General features: G+C 47.2%; 1 long non-coding RNA gene across 1 annotated transcript in view; it reads right to left on the bottom strand.

The window, feature by feature from the left end:
* Positions 1–17,821, bottom strand: part of LOC139276123 (uncharacterized) — a 29,527-nt gene extending 11,706 nt beyond the window's left edge. Inside the window, exons 1-2 of the long non-coding RNA XR_011595817.1 lie at positions 17,681–17,821; positions 17,365–17,438 (exon numbers count right to left, since the gene is read on the bottom strand). This is a non-coding gene — a long non-coding RNA (uncharacterized lncRNA). The remainder of the gene's footprint in view (positions 1–17,364; positions 17,439–17,680) is intronic.
* Positions 17,822–18,092: the final 271 nt, after the last annotated feature.

Below are 18,092 nucleotides of genomic sequence, written 5' to 3'. Positions count from 1 at the left end.
GGAGGAGGATTTCCTGAAGTGTATTAGGGATGGTTTCCTAGACCAATATGTCGAGGAACCAACCAGAGGGCTGGCCATCCTGGATTGGGTGATGGGTAATGAGAAAGGACGACTTAACAATCTTGTTGTGCGAGGCCCCTTGGGGAAGAGTGACCATAATATGGTAGAATTCTTTATTAAAATGGAGAGTGACACAGTAAATTCAGAGACGAGGGTACTGAACTTAAGGAAAGGTAACCTCGATGGTATGAGACGTGGATTGGCTAGAATAGACTGGCGAGTGATACTTAAAGGGTTGACGGTGGATAGGCAATGGCAAACATTTAAAGATCACATGGATGAACTTCAACAATTGTACATCCCTTCCTGGCGTAAAAATAAAACAGGGAAGGTGGCTCAACCGTGGAAATGATGGGTAGTGTTAAAGCCAAGGAAGAGGCATATAAATTGGCCAGAATAAGCAGCAAATCTGAGGACCGGGAGAATTTTAGAATTCAGCAGAGGAGGACAAAGGGTTTAATTAGGAGGAGGAAAATAGAGTATGAGAGGAAGTTGCTGGCAACATAAAAACTGACTGCAAAAGCTTCTATAGATATGTGAAGAGAAAAAGATTAGTGAAACAAACGTAGGTCCCTTGCAGTCAGAATCAGTGAATTTATAATGGGGAACAAAGAAATGGCAGACCAGTTAAATAAATACTTTGATTCTGTCTTCACAAAGGAAGACACGAATAAACTTCCGGAAATACTAGGGGACCGAGGATCTAGTGGGAAGGAGGAACTGAAGGAAATCCTTATTAGGCTGGAAATTGATGGGATTGAAGACCAATAAATCCCCAGGGCCTGATAGTCTGCATCCCAGAGTACTTAAGGAAGTAGCCCTAGAAATAGTGGATGCATTGGTGATCATTTTCCAACAGTCTATCAACTCTGGACTGGAGGGTAGCTTTTTAAAAAAAGGAGGGAGAAAGCGGATAATTATAGACCGGTTAGCCTGACGTCAGTAGTGGGGAAAATATTGGAATCAATTATTAAAGATGAAATTGCAGCACATTTGGAACGCAGTGACAGGATCGATCCAAGTCAGCATGGATTTATGAAAGGGAAATCCTGCTTGACAAACCTTCTCGAATTTTTTGAGGATGTAACTGGTAGAGTGGACAAGGGAGAACCAGTGGATGTGGTGTATTTTGACTTTCAAAAGGCTTTTGACAATGTCCCACACAAGAGATTGCTGTGCAAAATTAAAGCACATGGTTATTGTGTTCCTAACAAAGATTAGACTGCACACAGGGAGGTTAAAGTAACAGTGACCTCAGTCTTTATTAAGACAGTCCAGAGTGAGGAACAGGCCTTAGGGGCCGGCTTAAATACAGTGCTCCCAAGGGATGCTGGGATCCCTTGGGACTTCAGGGGATGAGCTCCCTGGTGGCGGAACATGGGAGTGCATGCTTTACAGATACACAACATCACTCCCCACCAAAGTCAAAGTGTAAACTATTTGCAAGGTGAGGCAGTCGGGAGCCTTTCTTTCCCTGGTGGACCGCCTCGGTACAAATGTCTGTTCTGGTGTGTTGGCTGTGCCCTCGCAGGGCTGGCGTGTTGTTGGTCCTGCAGGGCTGCTAGGTGAGCCTGGCCTTGCTGGGCTGTTGGGCGTGATGGGTTCGATTTGCTGGTCCAGGGTGGTGTCGTTGATCCTTTGGGTGTGTGTTGTGGGCTCGAAAAAGGTGGTATCTGCTGTGGGTTGTTCAGGGCAGTCTGTGAACCGCAGCCTCATTTGGTCCAGGTGCTTTCTGCAAATTTGTTCATTGTGTAGTTTGACTACAAACACCCTACTCCCTTCTTTAGCTATCACTGTGCCCGTGATCCACTTGGGACCATGTCCATAGTTTAGCACATACACAGGGTCATTCAGATCAATTTCCCATGACACAGTGGCGCGACCATCGTTTACATTTTGTTGCTGCCGCCTGCTCTCTACCTGATCATGCAGGTTGGGGTGAACCAGCAAGAGTCTGGTTTTAAGTGTCCTTTTCATGAGTAGCTCAGCCAGGGGCACCCCTGTGAGCGAGTGGGGTCTCGTGCGGTAGCTGAGCAGTACTCGGGACAGGCGGGTTTGGAGTGAGCCTTCTGTGACTCGTTTAAGGCTCTGTTTGATTGTTGCTCGCTCTGCCTGCCCATTGGAGGCTGGTTTCAACGGGGCCGAGGTGACATGTTTGATCCCATTGCGGGTCATGAATTCTTTTGGGCACTGGTGAAACATGGCCTGTTGTCACTGACCAGTATGTCAGGCAGGCCGTGGGTAGCAAACATGGCCCTCAGGCTTTCAATGGTGGCGGTGGCAGTGCTTCCCGACATTATTTCACATTCAATCCATTTTGAAAAAGCATCCATCACCACCAGGAACATTTTACCGAGAAACGGAACCGTATAGTCGACATGAATCCTCGACCATGGTCTGGAGGGCCAGGACCACAAACTTAGTGGTGCCTCTCTGGGTGCGTTGTTCAATTAAGCACACACGCTGCATTGCTGTACACAGGACTCTAAGTCAGAGTCGATACCGGGCCACCACACATGGGATCTGGCTAACACTTTCATCATTACTGTACGCGGGAGTGTGCTGTGGAGATCCGAGATGAATGTCTCCCTGCCCTTTTTGGGTGGCACTACGCGGTTACCCCACAACAGGCAGTCTGTCTGAATGGACAGCTCGTCCTTTCATCGCTGGAACGGCTTTAATAGCTCTTGCATTTCAAGGGGGATGCTGGCCCAGCTCCCATGCAGTACACAGTTTTTTACTAGGGACAGCAGAGGATCTTGGCTGGTCCAAGTCCTAATCTGGCAGGCCGTGACAGGTGATTTATCATTTTCAAACGCTTCCATGACCATCAACAAGTCTGCGGGCTGTGCCACCATCAACAAGTTTACACGCTGCGCCATTTCCACCCCCGTGGTGGGCAATGGTAGCCGACTGAGAGCATCCACACAGTTCTCGGTGCCTGGCCTGTGGTGGATGGTATAGTTATATGCTGATAGCGTGAGTGCCCACCTTTGTATGCGGGCTGAGGCATTAGCATTTATCCCCTTGTTTTCAGCGAACAGGGATATGAGGAGCTTATGATCGGTTTCCAGCTCAAATTTGAGGCCAAACAGGGACTGATGAATTTTCTTTACCCCGAACACACATGCTCATGCCTCTTTTCTCAATCATGCTGCAGGCCTTCTCGGTCTTAGACAAGCTCCTGGAGGCATAGGCGACAGGTTGCAACTTCCCCGCAATGTTAGCTTGTTGTAATACACACCCGACTCCGTACGACGATGCATCACATGCTAGCACAAGTCTTTCACACGGGTTATATAATACAAGCAGCTTGTTGGAGCATAAAATGTTTCTGGCTTTCTCAAAAGCAATTACTTGTTTTTTTCCCCATACCCAGTTCTCACCTTTATGCAATAACACATGTAGGGGCTCTAAGAGAGTGCTTAACCCCGGTAGGAAGTTACCAAAATAGTTGAGGAGTCCCAGGAACGACCGCAGCTCCGTGACATTCTGTGGCCTGGGCACGTTCCTGATAGCCTCTGTCTTGGTGTCTGTGTGCCAAATGCTATCCGCCGCGATCTTTCTCCCCAAAACCTCCACTTCTGTTGTCATGAAGAGGCATTTCGTCCTCTTCAGCCGCAGCCCTACGCGATCCAGTCGCTGGAGGATCTCCTCCAGGTTTTGTAGGTGCTCGGCGGTGTCCCGACCCGTGACCAATATGTCGTCTTGAAAAACCACCGTGCGTGGTACCGACTTGAGTAGGCTCTCCATGTTTCTCTGGAAGATCGCTGCAGCCGACCGAATTCCAAACGGGCATCTGTTGTAGATGAACAGTCCCTTGTGTGTGTTGATGCAGGTGAGGCCCTTCGAAGACTCCTCCAGCTCCTGCGTCATGTAGGCCAAAGTCAGGTCAAGCTTGGTGAGCGTCGCAAATAGGTCATCTGCCTTAGGTAGCGGGTATTGGTCCTGTAGCGAGAAATGATTAATAGTTACTTTACAATCGCCGCAAATCCTGACCGTGCCATCACTTTTGAGTACTGGAACAATCGGGCTGGCCCACTCGCTGAATTCCACTGAGGAGATGATGCCCTCGCATTGCAGCTTGTCCAGCTCGATTTCCACTCTCTCCCTCATCATGTGAGGTACCGCTCGCGCCTTGTGGTGAAAGGGTCATGCCTCTGGCACCTTCGCCCCGGAAATGTTTCCAATGCCTGGTTTAAAAAGGAAAAACATTTGTTGAGAACCTGGGTACATGAGGCCTCATCGACATGTGATAGTGCTCGGATGTCATCCCAGTTCAAGCGGATTTTACCCAGCCAGCTCCTTCCAAGCAGTGTGGGGCCATCGCCCGAGACAATCCGGAGTGGCAGTTCGTGCACCATGCCCTCGTAGATGACCTTGACCATGGCGCTGCCCAGGACAGTGATGAGCTCTTTGGTGTGCGTTCTCAGTTTCGTGTGGATGGGGCTCAGGGCTGGTCTAAATGCCTTGTTGCACCACAGTCTCTCAAACATCTTTTTACTCATGATGGATTGGCTAGCACCAGTGTCCATTTCCATGGCTACGAGTAAGCCATTCAATTTTACATTTAGCATTATAGGTGGACATTTCATCGAAAATGTGTGTACCCCGTGTACTTCAGCATCTGCCTCCTCTCTCTGAGGCTCGAAATTGCTTTGATCCACCATAGACCGATCTTCCTCTGCCACGTGGTGGTTAGCAGGTTTTGCAGCTCATTTGCAAGCTCATTGGAGGTGCCCCATTGTTCCACAGCTCTTGCAAACATACCCTTTGAAGCGGCATGAATAGGCTGAATGGAAGCCTCCACAACGTCAACAAGGTGTGAATTGTCTTGCATTCATCCTTTGTTGCGGATTCTGAGTCATCTGGGTCACCTGAGGCCTGCTGGCAGTTGCAGACTCGTGGTTTCTGCCCTGTACATTTCTGCTCGCAAACACAGTTCCAGTTAATTTAGCACTTGTGTGCTGAGAGATTTGTTTGGTGTTATCACTGGTGGACATAAAGGCCTGTGCTATCGCAATGGCCTTACTGAGGGTCGGTGTCTCTGCAGTCAAAAGTTTTCGTAGGATGGTCTCGTGGCCAATGCCCAGTACAGAAAAGTCTCTGAGCATCTGTTCCAGGTAGCCATCAAACTCACAGTGTCCTGCAAGTCATCTTAGCTCGGCGACGTAGCTCACCACTTTCTGACCTTCAGATCACTGGCATGTGTAGAACCGATACCTTGCCATCAGCACGCTCTCCCTCGGGTTAAGATGCTCCCGAAGCAGTGTACACAGCTCCTCATACGACTTATCTGTGGGTTACACCGGAGCCAGAAGATTCTTCATGAGGCTGTAGGTCGGTGCCCCGCAGACCGTGAGGAGGACCGCTCTCCTTTTTGCAGCACTTCCTCCTCCCTCCAGCTCATTGGCTACAAAATACTGGTCTAGCCATTCGACATAGGCTTCCCAGTCCTCATCCTCTGAGAACTTCTCCAGGATGCCCACAGTTTGCTGCATCTTTGCGTTGGATTTGTATACTCATCGTATTGTGTCCCTAACACAGATGAGACTGCACACAGGGAGGTTAAAGTAACAGTGATCTCTGTCTTTCTTAAGACACTCCAGAGTGAGGAACAGGCCTTGGGGGCCGGCTTATATACAGTGCTCCTAAGGGATGCTGGGATCCGTGGGATGCACTCCCTGGTGGCGGAACTTGGGAGTGCATGCTTTACAGATACACAACAATGATATTGTGGGTAATGTACTGACATGGATAAAGAACTGGTTGGCAGACAGGAAGCAGAGAGTCAGGATAAAAGGGTCCTTTTCAGAATGGCAGGCAGTGACTAGTGGGGTGCCCCAGGGCTCAGTGCTGGGACCCCAGCTGTTTACAATATACATTAATGATTTGGATGAGTGAATTGAGTGTAATATCTCCAAGTTTGCAGATGACATAAAGCTGGGTGACGGTGTGAGCTTTGAGGAGGATGCTAAAAGGCTGCAGGATGACTTGGACAGGTCAGGTGAGTGGGCAAATGCATGGCAGATGCCGTATAATGTGGATAAATGTGAGGTTATCCACTTTCGTGGCAAAAACACGAAGGCAGAATATTATCTGAATGGTGGCAAATTAAGAAAAGGGGAGGTGAAAGAGACCTGGGTGTCATGGTACATCAGTCATTGAAAGTTGGCATGCAGGTACAGCAGGCGGTGAAGAAGGCAAATGGTATGTTGGCCTTCATAGCGACAGGATTTGAGTATAGGAGCAGGGAGGTCTTACTGCAGTTGTACAGGGGCTTAGTGAGGCCTCACCTGGAATATTGTGTTCAGTTTTGGTCTCCTAATCTGAGGAAGGACGTTCTTGCTATTGAGGGAGTGTAGTGAAGGTTCACCAGACTGATTCCTGGGATTACAGGACTGACATATGAGGAGAGACTGGATCGACTGGGCCTGTATTCACTGGAGTTTAGAAGGATGAGAGGGGATCTCATAGAAACATATAAAATTCTGACGGGACTGGACAGTTAAGATGCAGGAAGAATGTTCCCGATGTTGGGGAAATCTCGAACCAGGGGACACAGTCTAAGGATACGTGGTAAGCCATTTAGAACTGAGGAGAAACTTCTTCACTCAGAGAGTTGTTAACCTGTGGAATTCCCTACCGCACAAAGTTGTTGATGCCAGTTCATTGGATATATTCAAGAGGGAGTTAGATATGGCCCTTACGGCTAAAGGGATCAAGGGGTATGGAGAGAAAGCAGGAAAGGGGTACTGAGGTGAATGATCAGCCATGATCTTATTGAATGGTGATGCAGGCTCGAAGGGCCAACTGGCCTATTCCTGCACCTATTTTCTATGTTTCTATGTTTCTATGACAGGCAGAGTCAGCATGGATTTATGAGGGGGAAGTTATGTTTGGCAAATTTGCTGGAATTCTTTGAGGATGTAATGAGCAGGGTGGATAAAGGGGAAGCAGTGGATGTGGTGTATTTGGACTTCCAGAAGGCATTTGGCAAGGTGCCACATAAAAGGTTACTGCACAAGATAAAAGTTCACGGGGTTGGGGGTAATGTATTAGCATCGATAGAGGATTGGCTAACTAACAGAAAACAGACAGTCGGGATAAATGGTTCATTTTCGAGTTGCCAATCAGTAACTAGTGGGGTGCTGCAGGGATCAGTGCTGGGACCCCAACTATATAAATCTATATTAACAACTTGGAAGAAAGGAACGAATATAACATAGCCAAGTTTGCTGACGATATAAAAATGGAAGGAAAAGCAACGTGTGAGGAGGACACAAAAAATCTGCAAAAGGACATAGACAGCCTAAGTCAGTGGGCAAAAATTTGGCAGATGGAGTATAATGTTGGAAAGTGTACTTTGGCAGAAAAAAATCAAAGAGCAAGTTATTATTTAAATAGATAAAAATTGCAAAGTACTACAGTACAGAGGGACCTGGGTGTACTTGTGCATGAAACACAAAAGGTTAGTATGCAAGAGATCAGTTGGTCAATGGAATCTTAGCCTTTATTGCAAAGGGGATGGAGTATAAAAGCAGGGAAGTCTTGCTACAGTTGTACAGGGTATTGATGAGGCTATACCTGGAATACTGCGTACAGTTTTGGTTTCCATGTTTACGAAAGGATATACTTGCTTTGGAGGCAGTTCAGAGAAGGTTCACTGGGTTGATTCCGGTGAAAAGGGGGTTGACTTATGAGGAAAGGTTGAGTAAGTTGGGTCTCTACTCATTGTAATTCAGAAGAACGAGAGGTGATCTTATCGAAATGTGTAAGATAATTGTCATGTAAGTAACCTTCATGTAACTGTAACCTTCATAACAACACTGAATACTGTATACACCTAAGAAATGCACACCTTGACCACAGGGGGTGAACTTGTGGGAGACACTCCTCACCTGGTCATCCAGGTATATAAAGGGAGGTCCCACGCAGGGTCATCACTTCTTGGTCCTGTGAATAAAGGTTCAGATCACAGAGTGACCTTGTCTGCAGAACGTGCCTAGTGTGAATTTATAGTAGTGTGCAAGGACACTACATTTGGCGACGAGAAACGGGAATCAACAACTCACGACAATGGTCACAGAGGAACGATACTGTGTTGGTGAGGACTGGGACGATTTCGTTGAGAGGCTCCAGCAGAGCTTTGTCACGAAGGACTGGCTGGGAGCGGCAGCGGCTGACAAGCGAAGGGTGCATCTACTGACCAGCTGTGGACCTAAGACGTACGCGCTGATGAAAGACCTGCTCGCACCCGAGAAGCCGGCGGACAAAACCTTTGAAGAGCTCAGCAAACTGATCGGTGAGCACCTCAAAACCGGTGAGCAGTATACACATGGCCCGACACCGATTCTATACACACCGACGTTGGGAAGGACAGAGCATACCGGACTTCGTTGCAGACCTTCGGCGCTTGGCCAGCCTCTGTAAGTTCACAGGCGCCTGCAGGGGGGGAGATGTTAAGGGATTTCTTCATTGAGGGCATTGGTCATACCGGGATTTTCAGAAAGCTAATTGAGACCAAGGACTTGACCTTGGAAGCGGTGGAGTTCAAGGCTCAGACCTTCATGGCGGGGGAGGAGGAAACCAAGATAATATAGGCGCGCAACTTTGCTTCCAACGTGGCGATCGATCAGGGAGTTAACATTGTAAACGCGACTCAGAACCCCGTAGGCAGGCAAGGGCAATTTGACACCACCCAGGCAGCAACAGACTCTAGAGTGGGTCCTCAACAGAGACAATGGCAGGTTGAACGGACATTTATGTCATCACGGTGGACAATGCGTCCCGTGATGGGGCTATTGACACCCATTAACAGAGTGCTCAAGAGTAATCAAAGAGACAATCAGAGAGGAATGCCTGGTAACAGCCCTTTTGTGCACAACGATCTCAGCTCATGCTGGAGGTGCGGGGGCAGACATGCTGCAAAAACCTGCAGGTTTCAACAATATATCTGTCGAAATTGTAACTTCAGTGGACATTTAGCCAGAATGTGCAGGAAGCCCACAGCGAGGCCAAATTACGAGGCAGATGAACCAGAAGAGGGGTCTGCAAGCAAGGTTGATGCTTGGGACAAAGCAATGGACGCTGAAGTTCAGCGGGTTCATGTGGTAAACATCCACAGCTCATATACCAAAACGCCATCTATGAGGATGAAAGTCCTATTAAACGACTTCCCGGTACGCATTGAAGCTGGACACAGGGGTCAGCCAGTCACTTGAGTGTCCAACAATTTGAGAAACTATGGCCACTCAGAGCTAGCAGACCCAAACTAGAACGCATTGACACACAATTACGGACGACTCTAAAGAGATCATCCCAGTGCTAGGCAGTGCAATGTTGGTGGTCACACATAATGGATCAGAGAACCGGCTGCCACTCTGGATTGTCCTGGGAAATGGTCCCGCGCTTTTGGGGAGGAGCTGGCTAGCCGAGATGAACTGGAAATAGGGGGATGTGCACGCCATTTCATCTGTGGAGCGAAGTTCATGCTCACAGGTCCTACAGAAATTTGAGTCACTATTTCAACCTGGTGTCGGGACTTTCAAAGGTACCAAAGTAGTGATACGCATCACCCCGGACGCCAGACCAGTGCACCATAAAGTCAGAGCTGTGCCGTATGTGATGCGGCTGAAAGTTGAGAGTGATTTGGACAGATTGCTAAGAGAGAGCATAATTTCACCCGTTGAATTCAGTGACTGGGCAAGCTCCATCATCTCCTGTCCTAAAAACGGATGGCTCGGTCAGGATCTGTGGCGACTACAAGGCCACTATTAACCAAGTGTCACTACAAGACCAATACCCGCTTCCGAGAGCGGAGGACCTTTTTGCCACGCTGGCAGGCGGCAAGCTGTTCACCAAGTTGGACCTCACTTCAGCCTACATGACCCAGGAACTGGCCGAAGAATCCAAGCTACTGACCACCATCACCATGCACAAGGGGCTGCTTGTCTACAACAGGTGTCCGTTTGGCATTCGATCAGCGGCCGCTATCTTCCAAAGGAACATGGAAAGCTTGCTCAAATCCATCCCTGGAACAATCGTATTTCAGGACGACATCCTTATCACGGGTCGACACACCGAGGAACACCTCCACAACCTGGAGGAGGTGCTATGCCGATTGGACCGGGTAGGCCTGCGACTAAAGAAGTCCAAGTGTGTGTTTTTGGCCCCTGAGGTCAAGTTTTTGGGCAGGAGGGTTGCCGCAGACGGGATCCGGCCTACTGAATCCAAAACGGAGGCGATTCGTCGTGTGCCCAGGCCCAGCAACACGTCGGAGTTGCGTTCATTTCTGGGACTCTTGAACTATTAGTGGAACTTTCTGCCGAACTTAAGCACATTGTTGGAGCCACTACATGTGCTCCTGCATAAGAGTTGCGATTGGTTTTGGGGGGACTGTCAGGAACGGGCTTTCAATCGGGCATGGAACCTGCTTTGTTCTAATAAGCTGTTGACTCTGTACAACCTCTGTAAGAAATTGGTTTTGACATGTGTTGCATCATCCTATGGGGTTGGATGCGTGTTGCAGCAGAGTAATGATGAGGTCCAACTCCAACCTGTGGCTTATGCCTCCAGGTCGCTCTCCCAAGCAGAAAGGGGATATGGGATGGTTGAAAAGGAAGCACTCGCATGTGTCTACGGGGTGATAAAGATGCACCAGTACCTTTTTGGCAGAAGGTTCGAGTTAGAAACGGGCCACAAGCCGTTAACATCCCTGTTGTCAGACAGCAAAGCTGTCAATGCCAATGCGTCAGCTCGCATACAGCGATGGGCTCTCACGCTGGCTGCGTATGACTACACCATACGGCACTGGCCTGGCACAGAAAATTGCGCTAACATGCTCAGCAGGCTTCCACTGGCCACCACTGAGGGGGCAGCGGAGCAAAGCGCTGAGATGGTCATGGCCGTTGAAGCCTTTGACAGTGCAGGCTCTCCCATCACAGCCCGCCAGATCAAAATCTGACCAACAAAGATCCCCTCCTATCCTTGATTAAGAAATGTGTCCTGACTGGGGATTGAGCGCCCCGAGGAGGTCAGACTGTTTCACAGACGGATGGATGAGTTTTCCATCCAAGCCGACTGCCTACTATGGGGCAGCTGGGTAGTCATGCCACAGAAGGGAAGGGAAGCATTCATCAGGGAACTCCACAGTGAGCACCTAGGCATCGTGCTAATGAAGGCCATTGCCCGGTCACTTGTATGGTGGCCGGGAATTGACTCAGACCTCGAACACTGTGTTCGCAGGTGCACGACGTGTGCCCAGCTGGGTAACGCCCCCAGGAAGTTTCCGCTCAGCCCGTGGCCCTAGCCCACCAGGTCATGGTAACGTATTCACGTAGACTACGCGGGCCCGTTCATGGAAAAAATGTCCCTCATTCTTGTTGATGCGTACTCGAAATGGATCGAGTGCATCATTTTGAATTCGTGCACGACATGCACCACTGTGGAGAGTCTGCGTGCAGTCTTTGCGACCCACAGCTTGCCGGACATCCTGGTTAGCGACAACGGCCCGTGTTTCACTCGCTATGAATTCCAGGAGTTCATGTCGGGTAATGGCATCAAACATGTCAGGACGGCACCGTTCAAGCCGGCTTCCAATAACCAGGCGGAACGTGCGGTCCAAATTATAAAACAGGGCATGCTCCAGATTCAAGGACCCTATCGTGCCTCCTGCTGGCCTATAGGTCCCGACCACATTCGCTCACGGGAGTCCCGCCCGCGGAACTACTCATGAAACGTACATTTAAAACTCAGCTGTCCCTCATTCATCCTGTCCTGTCAGACATTGTTGAGAGCAAGCGCCAGTCCCAAAATGCCATGACCGTAACTCAAAGGGGAGATGTATAGAAATCGACGACCCTGTATTTGTTCTTAATCACGCTTTGGGGCCCAAGTGGCTTGAGGGTACTGTAATTAGCAAAAAGGGGAACAGGGTCATAGTGGTCAGACTTAACAATGGACAGATATGCCGCAAGCATCTGGACCAAGTAAAAAAAAGGTTCAGCATGGACACTGAGGAACCTGAGGAAGATCATGAGATGTTGCCCACACCACCGGCAGTGAACGAGCAACAAGAACATTCAGCAGCATGCACAGTCCCTGCAGCCAGCCCGGACAAGCCGGATGTCATGTATGTAACCGTCATGTAACTGTAACCTTCATAACAACACTGCATACTGTATACACCTAAGAAATGCACACCTTGACCACAGGGGGTGAACTTGTGGGAGACACTCCTCACCTGGTCATCCAGGTATATAAAGGGAGGTCCCACGCAGGGTCATCACTTCTTGGTCCTATGAATAAAGGTTCAGGTCACAGAGTGACCTTGTCTGCAGAATGTGCCTCGTGTGAATTTAAAGTAGTGTGTAAGGACACTACAATAATGAGGGGCCTTGACAAGGTGGATGCAGACAGGATGTTTCCACTGATAGGGGAGACTAGAACTCGAGGGCATAATCTTAGAATAAGGGGCCTGTCCATTTAAAACTGAGATGAGGAGGAATTTCTTCTCTCAGAGGGTTGTAAATCTGTGGAATTCGCTGCCTCACAGAGCTGTGGAAGCTGGGACGCTGAATAAATTTAAGACAGACAGAGATAGAAAGTTTCTTAACAGATAAGGGAATAAGGGGTTATGGGGAGCGGGCACAGAAATGGACCTGAGTCCATGATCGGATCAGCCATGATCATATTAAATGGCGGAGCAGGCTCGAGGGGCCGTATTCCTGCTTCTATTTCTTATGTTAGAGACCAAAAAGGTAACCTATGTCTGAAGGTGGAAGTTCTTAATGAATAATTTGTGTCTGTCTTCACAAAAGAAAGAGACGATGTAGTTAAGGAGGACGCGTGTGAAATATTAGATGAGATAAACAGAGAGACAGAGGAAATATTAAGAGGTTTAGCATCTTTGAAAGCAGATAAGGTGCCAGGCCTGGTGAAATGTGTCCCAGGCTGTTGAGAGACAAGGGAGGAAATAGCGGGAGCTCTGATTATCATTTTTGAATCCTCTTAGACTACAGGCATGATGGCAGAGGGCTAGAGGACTGCTAACATGGTGCTATTGTTTAAAAAGGGAGAAAGGGATAGACCGAGTAATTATAGGCCAGACAGCCTAACCTTGGTGGTGAGAAAATTATTGGAAAAAGTTCTGAGGGACAGTATAAATCATCATTTAGAAAGTCACAGGTTAATCAAGAACATTCAGCATAGATGTGTTAAGGGAAGGTCATGTCTGATTAACTTGATTTAATTTTTGGAAGCGGTAATGAGGAGGGTCGATGAGATTAGTGCGTTTGATGTAGTCTACCTGGATTTTAGGAAGGCCTTTGACACGGTCCCACATGGCAAGTTGGTCAAAAAGTAAAAGCTCATGGGATCCAAGTGAAAATGACAAGTTGGATCCAAAATTGGCTCAGGGGCAGGAAGCAAAGAGTGATGGCTGACAGGTGTTTTTGTGATTGGAAGGCTTTCTCCAGTGGGGGTCCACAGAGCACAGTACTCGTTTCCCTGCTTTTGATGGTATATATCAATGATTTAGACTTCAATGTAGGGAGCATGATGAAGAAGTTTGCAGATGATACAAAAATTAGTCGTGTGGTTGGTAGTGAGGAAGAAAGTTATAGACTGCAAGAAGATATTAATGGACTAGTCAGGTGGGCAGAAAAGTTATTAATGGAATTCAATCTGGAGAAGGGTGAGGTAATTCATTTGGGGAGGGCTAACAAGGCAAGGTGAAGGTGGCTCAACCGTGGCTAACAAGAGGAATTAGGGATAGTATTAAATCCAAGGAAGAGGCATATAAATTGGCCAGAAAAAACAGCAAACCTGAGGACTGTGAGAAATTAAGAATTCAGCAGAGGAGGCCAAAGGGTTTAATTCGGAGGGGGAAAATAGAGTTCGAGAGTAAGCTTGCAGGAAACATAAAAACTGACTGCAAAATCTTCGATAGGTATGTGAAGAGAAAACGATTAGTGAAGACAAATGTAGGTCCCTTGCAGTCAAAATCAGATGAATTTATAATGGGTAACAAAGAAATGGCAGACCAATTGAACAAATACTTTGGTTCTGTCTTCACTAAGGAAGACACAAATAACCTTCGGGAATTACTAGGGGACCGACGGTCTAGCAAAAATGGGGAACTGCAGGAAATCCTTATTAGTCAGGAAATTGTGTTCGGGAAATTGATGGGATTGAAGGCCGATAAATCCCCAGGGCTTGATAGTCTGCATCCCAGAGTACTTAAGGAAGTTGCCCTAGAAATTGTGGATGCATTGGTGGTCATTTTCCAACATTCTATAGACTCTGGATCAGTTCCTATGGATTGGAGGATAGCTAATGTAACCCCACTTTTTAAAAAAGGGAGGAGAGAAAACATGGAATTATAGAGCGGTTCGCGTGACATCGGTAGTGGGGAAAATGTTGGAATCAATTATTAAAGATGTAATAGCAACGCATTTGGAAAGCAGTGACAGGATCGGTCCAAGTCAGCAGGGATTTATAAAAGGGAAATCATGCTTGACAAATCTTCTAGAATTTTTGAGGATGTAATTAGTAGAGTGGACAAGGGAGAACCAGTGGATGTGGTGTATTTGGACTTTCAAAAGGTTTTTGACAAGTTCCCACACAAGCGATTAGTGTGCAAAATTAAAGCACATGGTATTGGGGGTAATATATTGATGTGGATAGAGAACTGGTTGGCAGACAGGAAGCAAAGAGTAGGAATAAATGGGTCCTTTTCAGAATGGCAGGCAGTGACTCGTGGGGTACCGCAAGGTTCAGTGCTGGGCCCCCAGCTATTTACAATATACATTAATGATTTGGACGAAGGAATTGAATGTAATATCTCCATGTTTGCAGATGACACTAAGCTGGGAGGCAGTGTGAGCTGTGAGGAGGATGCTAAGAGGCTGCAGGGTGACTTGGACAGGTTAGGTGAGTGGGCAAATGCATGGCAGATGCAGTTTAATGTAGATAAATGTGAGGTTATCCACGTTGGTGGCAAAAACAGGGAGGCAGAATATTATCTGAATGCTGACAGATTAGGAAACGAGGCCTGGGTGTCATGGTACATCAGTCATTGAAAGTTGGCATGCAGGTACAGCAGGCGGTGAAGAAGGCAAATGGCATGTTGGCCTTCATAGCGAGAGGATTTGAGTATAGGAGCAGGGAGGTCTTACTACAGTTGTACAGGGCCTTGGTGAGGCCACATCTTGAATGTTGTGTACAGTTTTGGTCTCCTAATCTGAGGAGGGACATTCTTGCTATTGAGGAAGTGCAGCAAAGGTTCACCAGACCGATTCCCAGGATGGCAGGACTGACATATGAAGAAAGACTGGACCGACTAAGCTTATATTGACTGGAATTTAGAAGAATGAGAGGGGATCTCATAGTAACATATAAAATTCTGACAGGATTGAACAGGTTAGATGCAAGAAGAATGTTCCCGATATTGGGGAAGTCCAGAACCAGGGGTCACAGTCTAAGGATAAGGGGTAAGCCATTTAGGACCGAGATGAGGAAAAACTTCTTCACTCAGAGAATTGTGAACCTGTGGAATTCTCTACCACAGAAAGTTGTTGAGGCTAGTTCGTTAGATATATTCAAACGGGAGTTAGATGTGGCCCTTGTGGCTAAAGGGATCAAGGGGTATGGAGAGAAAGCAGGAATGGGGTATTGAAGTTGCATGATCAGCCATGATCATATTGAATGGTGGTGCAGGCTCGAAGGGCCGAATGGCCTACTCCTGCACTTATTTTCTATGTTTCTATATTTCTAAGGGAATACACAATAAATGGTAGGATACTGGGAAATGTAGAGGAACAGAAGGATCTTGGAGTGCATGCCCACAGATCCCTGAAGGTAGCAGAACAAATAGGTAGATAAACATAGAAACATAGAAACATAGAAAATAGGTGCAGGAGTAGGCCATTCGGCCCTTCTAGCCTGCACCGCCATTCAATGAGTTCATGGCTGAACATTCAACTTCAGTACCCCATTCCTGCTTTCTCGCCATACCCCTTGATCCCCCTAGCAGTAAGGACCTCATCTAACTCCTTTTTGAATATATTTAGTGAATTGGCCTCAACAACTTTCTGTGGTAGAGAATTCCACAGGTTCACCACTCTCTGGGTGAAGAAGTTCCTCCGCATCTCGGTCCTAAATGGCTTACCCCTTATCCTTAGACTGTTGGTTAAGAAGGCATGCGGGTTACTTTCCTTTATTAGCCAAGGCATAGAATATAAGAGTAGGAAGGTTATGCTTGAAATGTATAAAACACTAGTTAGGCTACAGCTAGAGTACTGCATACGGTTCTAGTCACCATATTACAGGAAAAGTGTGAGGGCACAGAGGAAATTTATAAGCATTTTGCCAAGACTGGAAAGTTTTAGCCATGAGGAGCGATTGAATAGGTCGGGGTTCTTTACTTTGGAACAGAGAGGGCTGAGGGGGAACTTAATTGAGGTGTATAAAATTATGAGGGACCTAGATACAGTGGAAAGGAAGCAGCTATTCCCCTTAGCAGAGAGGTCAATAACCAGGGGGCATAGATTTGAAGTAATTGGTAGAATGATTAGAGGGGAGTTGAGGAGAATTTTTTTCACCCAGAGGGCAGTGGGGATCTGGAATGCACTGCCTGGAAGGGGGTAGAGGCAAAAACCTTCATCACATTTAAAAAGTACTTGGATATGCACCTGAAGTGACGTATCCTGTAAGACTATGAACCAAGAGCTGGATAGCTCTTTTTTGACCGACGCAGGCACAATGGGCTGAATGGCCGACTTCTGTGCCGTAAATATTTATGATTCTTTTCTATGATTTATGTTAAATAATATTATAGTTTCTGTTTTAGGTCTCAAAATATTTGATCTTGCCAATCCTATAAAGGTTGGCCCTCTGTGTGATTTGGACTTGGAAAACAACATCATGTTAACATATCGTTCTCATGGCCCACCAATCCAATACAACAACATTTTGAGTCAGCATCTGCACTACCTTTCAAATAAATTGGATGAAATTAAAGGAGGAAACAACACAGTTATAGTCATTACCTTATGGGCGCATTTCACCAGTTTTACAGTGGAAGTGTATATCAAAAGGCTATAATATAGCTGGAGATCAATTCTACAGTTGCTAGGAAGGAGTCCAGATACAATGGTTGTAATAAAGACTGCCAATGCCCGGGGACTTCCACTAGATGTCAGTCTCTACCAAAGTGACTGGTACGCCTATCAGCTTGATACAGTGCTGAGAAAGTTGTTCACAGGCATTTGAAATGCATGGGAGATGACGGTAACACATTACCTGCCACATGATATACTCCCCAAGTGAGTCTTTGTAAAGAATGAAGTAGATGTGTTTCTTTCATGTGTGTCCTTCTGAAAAGAGATAAATGCTATTGGTTCCAACTAGGTTTTGGTGATCAGGTGATTCAAAATCTAAACAATACAATAAGAACTCTTAGGTTTGTATAATTGCCCAGAATTAATGTGCATTTTAAAACCAATTGTGTTTGTTAAAACGGAGTAACTATTTGTACTAAGTCTCCCGATGCATGCGCTGAAGCGAGCGTTAGAAAAAATATCACCGACTCCGCCCCCCCAGCGCAATTCCCACTAACCCTTTTCTGCGCATGTGTCCAACACCACGTTGCCTCCGATCCATCCAGCAGCAGCCAAATGCATCCACCGAGCTTCAGAACCATCCGCAACGCCGAGTCTTGAGCGGGGCCCGGAGCCACGCGCAGTGCCGCAAGCGTCTGCTTGGGGGGGTGGGAAGAGCGAGAAGTGGTGAGAGAGCTTGCGGGGAAGGAAAGAGAGCTTGGGAGGAGAGAGAGAGAGAGAGAGAACACGCGCTTTGGAGGGGAGAAAGGGAACTCAGAGAAGACGGATCACATTCTTCCAACTCCCTGGTGTGTGCAAGCTCGGTGCATGTGATACAAGGGACATTGTTAGGGTGGATGAAATCTAGAAGTCACGACACTGTCACTATTCACTTCATACCCACTAAACCTGTTAACAATCTGCACATAA

The sequence above is a fragment of the Pristiophorus japonicus genome, chromosome 11, assembly GCF_044704955.1.
Source record: "Pristiophorus japonicus isolate sPriJap1 chromosome 11, sPriJap1.hap1, whole genome shotgun sequence".
Classification (NCBI taxonomy): Eukaryota; Metazoa; Chordata; class Chondrichthyes; family Pristiophoridae; genus Pristiophorus; species Pristiophorus japonicus.
Note: the sequence above shows the minus strand (reverse complement) of the source record. Positions and strands in the feature narration are given on the sequence as shown.